Here is a 6590-nt window from a genome sequence, read left to right as displayed (position 1 = left end):
TAAAAGAAAAGTTTTAGATATAACCAATTTCAGTGTAATATAATTAATCACATTCTTTTCACCAAAATTATTTTGAAGTTATTCTGATTAACCCTTTGGAGTCTATAAATATTCTTGGAAAACTAAAAAACAAAATATTTGTGAACAGCTCACTCATCTGATGAAATAATAAAGGATCCCCTGTCCCCATTCCTAATAGAATGTTTAAGAAAGTTTCACTGTGTTTGGGGATTGCTTTCTAAATTTTAAAAGTAACTTAGTTTATCATGGCAAACTCAGAGCTGCATAGTAAATCATGAGTAAATCTCCCTAGGTACAAATAGTGAATTTTATCAAGCCACATAAAGTTGTAAGCTGCCTGACTCTATTAAATTTATTATGAGATTAAAGTGCATAAAATTTAATTGGTACTTATGTTGGTTTGGAAGAATAACATCTTACCAACAAAACCAAGGATTTCTCTAAGAACATGTGGTAAAGCAACAAACTGGCACTTCCCTCTCTTTTGTCATGCCACTAACACTAGACTAAATTACATGCACAAAATCCTAAACCCAGGCTCTTAAGTAGAGCCTGATAAATAGCAATTTCAATGATATCAGATAGAGAAGAATACTTGAAGAGTATTCTTTGTGAGATCATACCCCAGGAAAAATAAAGTGTATCCAAGAAATTTCATTGCAATTGAAATGGTTGCCAGTCTGTTCATCCAATGGGGAACTTCAAAATTCAGACAGGGATAGGTACTTCTGTTTCATTTTTGAGTCTTCTTGCTACTGAAGTTGTTACACTGTTCTTTTGTTTTTGTTTATCTTATTTTATTCTATTATTTAAATGGAGAAATAGGAATAACCAATGTGTAATATCTAATTTAAAAGCTGCTCCACTGTGAGAGGAAAAAAATTATATAATTGGTTCCAAAAGTCATATCTAATTCCTGCAAGGTGCTCTATGTTCTTGGATTGCTCTAGCAATACAGCAGTAACAGACAGTGCTTCTTGTGTGACCACCTCATTAAGAATCAAAGCACATCTGTTCTCTGTCCTACAGGTACCAGAACATATTTTGGTCAGGTATAAAATGGAATAATTTCAAATCTGATATATCTACAAGTTGAAAAGCCTTACAGGGAGGTTTCACCCTGTCATGTTGACTTAGAGGTCTGGATTTTCAAAAGCCACTTCTCCAGACTAGTTTCTGTAGTGGTTCATGTAAACAAAACATAAGTAAGACTATTCCTTCTGTAGCTGCATTCATGGAACAGCAGGATTACTTGAAAGTGTGATGTTAACTAAATATAACACAGGCAGAGAGTGAGCTTCTCTGTTAACCACCCAGTGATCTAAAGGTAAAAGGTCATCACTGGAAAAGAGCAGATACAAATATTTTAATGTTTCAGAAAGAAAGAAGTTCTGCTATACATCATCTTTTGTAGGAGTAGAGGAATATATATTTTTGACTCCAGAAAACTCCACCACTGATCCGGCAGTACTTTTCAATAGCCAGTGCTGCTTCCCAGTTCCACTGACTCTATCTTGAATCATGAGTAAATATCCCTAGGTACCAACAGGTTTAAATTACTTCTGGCTGGAGGATATAATACTTTTCAGCCTGCTGGACAGCCACAGCCTCCACTGCACCATCAAACTTGAATGCAAACATTCCCCCATCAAAGCAAGCCAAATGTCCCATCTTCTTTTCCAAGTGTCCATTCTTGCATAATCCGATAAAGATAAGACCACCCTGGGACTTCTTAATAAGGTGTTTCTCTATAGCCTCAGTAGCATCATCATACATCTTTCTTGCCTCATGATCCGTTTTATCTGATATCAACCATCTATATTCATAGATACTGTCCTCCATACCACCAACTAATGTATAATACTTACCCCAGTGCCCTCTTTTGGGGTTCAAATAATTTGGATAAATGCCATTTGGATGATCCATTTGCTGAAGTACTTTCTGCTTTCTGAATATGCACGACCTTTTTTATAATAAATCAGGTCCCCTGTCAAGTAGCTGAGGTGGACAAATTCCATATATAATGTAGCAGCCAGAATGCTGCTACCTGCAAATGCCCACCCCCAGTTTCTCCCTACTCCAGTTTTTAGATTCACCCTTCCCCAGGGAATCCCAGTAGGTGTGTTAAAAGAAGTTGAGAATTTCTCAGCCAACTCTACTGCTTTAATCTTGAATATCTCTTCTCCTGAAAGGTAATCTGCTGCAAGCAGGTGTCCAATAAATCAAATGTTAACTTCAAACAGACACCTCTGAATTCACACTGAAATCAAGGTTGTCTTCGATCCACCTTTGTCCAACAAGAAATTCATCATGAAGTCCCATGATATAAAGGGTATCCAAAGCATCTACTATGGTAGCACTCAACTGTGAACTTCTAAATATGTTAGTATAGTGTCCTTTCCTTGCAGTAGGTCTGAGTTCATTATGACCCCATTCATATGTCCTATAATTATCCCAGGCATGTTTCATCATCTCTTTAATTTTTCCCCTTTTTCTTATGTCACTGTCTACTAGTCCTCCACCACTTATTCCTACAAGATTTAGAATAGGGACTGGTGGCAGAGGTTTGCTCTCTCTTTTAATATTTAATTTTTAGTTGTAGTTGAACACAATAACTTTATTTCACTTATTCATTTTTATGTGGTGCTGAGGATTGAACCCAGTGCCTACATGACAGGCGAGAGAACAACCATTTGAGCCACATCCCCAACCCCTGTATTTCCTCTTTTGACTTCTTTAATTTTTCTTTTGCTTCTTGCAGGGCCTTCTCATAATCTGGTTGCATCTTATTTCTCAGATGGTGGTCTTCTTTTCCTCTGTGTCTATGTTCATCAGGTCCATGGATCAGGAAGACTCCAGGAGTTTTAGCCCCTTTGTAGGCATCTATATGAAGAATTAATACATCTTCTAAACCCGGATCAAAGTGTTTGTATTTTGAAGAGTCTGGTGGAAGAAATTGCCCAGAACATATGGTGATGAAGGCACTAAGAATAAGGAGAAGGATAAACTTCTTAGAAAGTCTCAAGGTAGCTTGTGATGTGGGAAGGAGGGTGGCCCCAGGTTCAGAGGTGGAATCCAGCATCCCGACAGGGGCAGCAGGGCTGGGGGTAGTCATCCTTTAGGCTCTTGGACAAAATATTTTATAAAGTTCTCATCTTATAACAAATGTACTAGACATTGAACCGTTTTCAAAATCTTGACAAATAGGATAAACTCAATTTTTTCCTCTCACAGGAGAGTTGTGTTTTTTAAAAAGTATCTCTTTCATGCTCGCCCAATTACATCTGGAAACCTGGGTGGCCTTCCAAATGATTGCTAGTTTTTGTCTTGTGATATCTTCCTGCCATTAGGCTTTATATACTTCATCAAGTTCTTACAAGTCTTCCCTTCATTCCTGGGAGTAGATCCCGCAAACCACACTGCAGAAAAACTGCAAGGTGGGTTCTTCCATTTCCGCACCCCAGTGAGATGATCAAATGTGGTCTCCCTCCCCCACCAGGAGGATGGCGAGGTCCAAGAAGTTGTAGAAGGTCCACTTAATCTCCTCCATGTCTCTATTCAACTCTCTCTTAACATTCGTGGTAGTGGGGGAAAGGGGGCAAGTGTCTGGGGAAATGCAGGTCTCCTCAGAAGTTTCCCAAAAGGGTGGAAGGTCTCCCACCTCTGAGTAAGGCTGAGGAAGCTGCAGTGGGTGAAGCAAGGAGCTTGGAGCCGACAATCACCGGCACCTCACCACCCGCCCCGCAGAAGCCTGGTGCCTATGCTGCACCCTCCACTGTCCACCCACAGGGCAATAACGCCTCAAATACCTGACTCCTGGGATCTGCAGCTGCACTGTTGGTTAGGCAGCGGAACTTCCTCTTCTGGAGGCCACTCAGCGCCCCGACGTGTGCGGGGGAGGGGAGGCCTGGCAGCCGCCCCCACAAGGGTCCTCCTCCTCCTCCTCCTCCTCCTCCTCCTCCTCCTCCTCCTCCTCCTCCTCCTTCTCCTCCTCCTCCTCCTCCTCCTCCTCCTTCTCCTCCTTCTCCCAGCGGCCAGTTCATAGACCAGGCACCTGCACCCGAGCCTGGTCACCGCTGAAGGTGCCCTGCCCCGCCACAGAGACCGACCCCCGCGCCTCCGCTGCTTGGGAGGAAGCCTGGCCCTGGCCCTTGTCCCAGAGCCTTGGACAGGCGCCTGCTCATTCTTCGTTGCGCCCTGGGGAGGCGGAGGTCTCAGGCCGAGGGAGCTGCCGCGCCTCAGCTTGCAGAGGTCAGCTCTGGCTTCTTCCAGCCCTGCCACCGGCCCCCACTGGGGACCTCCTCTGTGCTGCCTCCTGTGCCTCCCAGCGGTTTGCCCTGCCTGCCGCGGGGGAGGCGGTGCTCCCACGCATGCGGGGCTGCAGCCTGGGCGCAGTCCCCAGTCTCCATAGACCCAGAGAGCAGAACCACCGCGGGGCTGACACCCCTGGGGCGCAAGCCTTAGAGCAGTCTGGCGGAGGAGCGGGTGAGGGGACATGGACCAACCTGCCATACACAGGTTTGTTTGTTTGTTTGTTTGTTTGTTTGTTTTAACCAGAAGTCACAGGTACACTAAGATGGAATCAAGCTTGAAATTAAAAAGATGTAACTGCAGAGGTTTCACCTTTTTAAAAATTCATATTTAAAATAGTCCTAGGAATAGAAGAGTGTCTTGTTCACAGAGCCACCATCTTTCATCTTTCATAGTTGTTGCATTATACAGTGACTGTCACATAATAACTCTCAATAAAAATAGCTACTTTAATGAAAGCTCTTCTTAACCAGCAAGACAGAAGATCATCCCCCAAGGATGATGGGGAGAATCTGTGAATTAAATAAACCTATTTCCTCTGTAAAGAATCCTGCCTCAGTTATTTTATTATATCAACAGAAAATGGTCCAAAACAAAGGTAGAAGATAATGTTTTTGCATTATACAGTGCTTATCACTGTTGTTGAATGTGACTGTGAAGCCTGTGCCTGTTTTCTCTAAGTCCCAGCCCCTGATGTAGTACCCAAAATACAAAAATAAAAAAAAAGTCAAGGCTGGAAATTATATTGGTAGCATATTAAGGGTATGGATTAAGAGAGAAAAGAGCAGAACTTGAATCAGAAGTTCATATGCTAAAGGATGCACTCCTACCCAGTACCCAGGTAACTCAGGGTAAGAAGCTGTAAGTGTTTTAAGTTTAAAAATATACATTTTTAACAAATTCCCAGTAACACTAACTTGAATTTTGCTTTTATTTTTGTTATTGTTTTCCAATGAACTGACCAATTTTAAATGCCCAATGGATCAGGGCTTCTGTGGTATTATTGTTCTAAATGCAGGCTTAAAGTTTCAAGTTTATGCCACCAAAACGCATACTGATTGACAGTTTATTGCCAAGAAGATAAGCAGTGGCCCTGTAGATGAGGGGGAGATTGAGAAGCCCTCAGAAGGCAGCTGCCAATGTCCTGGGGCAGCTCATTGACCTAGAAAGCAGATGTTAGTACTCTCACCACAAAAAGAAAAGAAACAACTGTATGAGATGATGAGTCTATTAATTTGTGTAACATTTTTAATCATCTTGCTGTGTACATCAAATATATATACTAACACATTACATAATGCCCTTTAAATATTCACAAAAAGTAAAGGCAAAAGACAGAGAATGAAAAAATAAATAAGAGAGGCAGGGTACTGGGTTGAAGTCCAGATGCAATGAAAAACATGTTGTGTGACCTTGGACAGACTCCCCTCTCAGGCCTTGGCCACCTGAAGAGCAAAATGCATTGAGTTAGATAAGGTCTTAATTCCCCCTGGTTTGCTGAAGCTATGCCCTAGGCATTGTTGTAAAATGTCCCAGATCCTCCATCCCATCAGGCCCTGTATCATGAATGGTACTCAAGGCTGACTGGGTTGTTTTACAGACAGAAGCCAGCCACATGATCCCATAATCACGGAACAGCTCTGCTTTTCTGAGCTTGTCCCTGTTGATACCATCATCGGTCAGTCTGGCTCGAAGTCAGTCAGCAGACCCACAAAGAAGGAAGATGCACATCTGCATGTTATTTCTGAAAAAAATCCCCAAGGTCAATTATCCAAGGCTGCCAAATAGAATGTTCCAAGTGATCCTGCATTTGTTTGTGTTTGCACAGAACAAAATACTCCCAGACTCTCCATGGGGATTTCATTTTTTTCCTACAGGAATGGGCTCACAGGGAACTCCAACTTATTTGTAATGTTTTCATATTGTCAAAATTTTTAACCACTTTTGTGATCAGCAAACAAAACGTGCTAATTTTCAAAAAGAGTCAGGAAAAAGAGGTTGTGCAACAAAATTGGGGGCTGTTTTATTCACCCCATGTCCTCCATTCCCTCCTCATCTCATCATTTCCCATCTTATTCAGCACCTCAGCTACTGCTCAGATCAACATGCAGATTTCAATAGAAACATAGAAGAGGGGAAGCTTGGGGAGAGAATTGCGAACTCATATATCATGTAGATGAGGTTTGAACCCAGATCTCTCAGATCCAAGTAAGGGCCACCAGTTAGCTAATAATAGAGGGATTCTCCCAGGGTGCTTC

At 42.2% G+C, this 6590-nt stretch overlaps 1 pseudogene; it reads right to left on the bottom strand.

Annotated features, from left to right (window-relative positions):
• Window positions 1–1253: 1253 nt before the first annotated feature.
• LOC144256125 (mannosyl-oligosaccharide 1,2-alpha-mannosidase IB pseudogene) lies at window positions 1254–4518 on the bottom strand (annotated as a pseudogene).
• Window positions 4519–6590: the final 2072 nt, after the last annotated feature.

This window comes from Urocitellus parryii, chromosome 7 (genome assembly GCF_045843805.1).
Source record: "Urocitellus parryii isolate mUroPar1 chromosome 7, mUroPar1.hap1, whole genome shotgun sequence".
NCBI lineage: Eukaryota > Metazoa > Chordata > Mammalia > Rodentia > Sciuridae > Urocitellus > Urocitellus parryii.
Note: the sequence above shows the minus strand (reverse complement) of the source record. Positions and strands in the feature narration are given on the sequence as shown.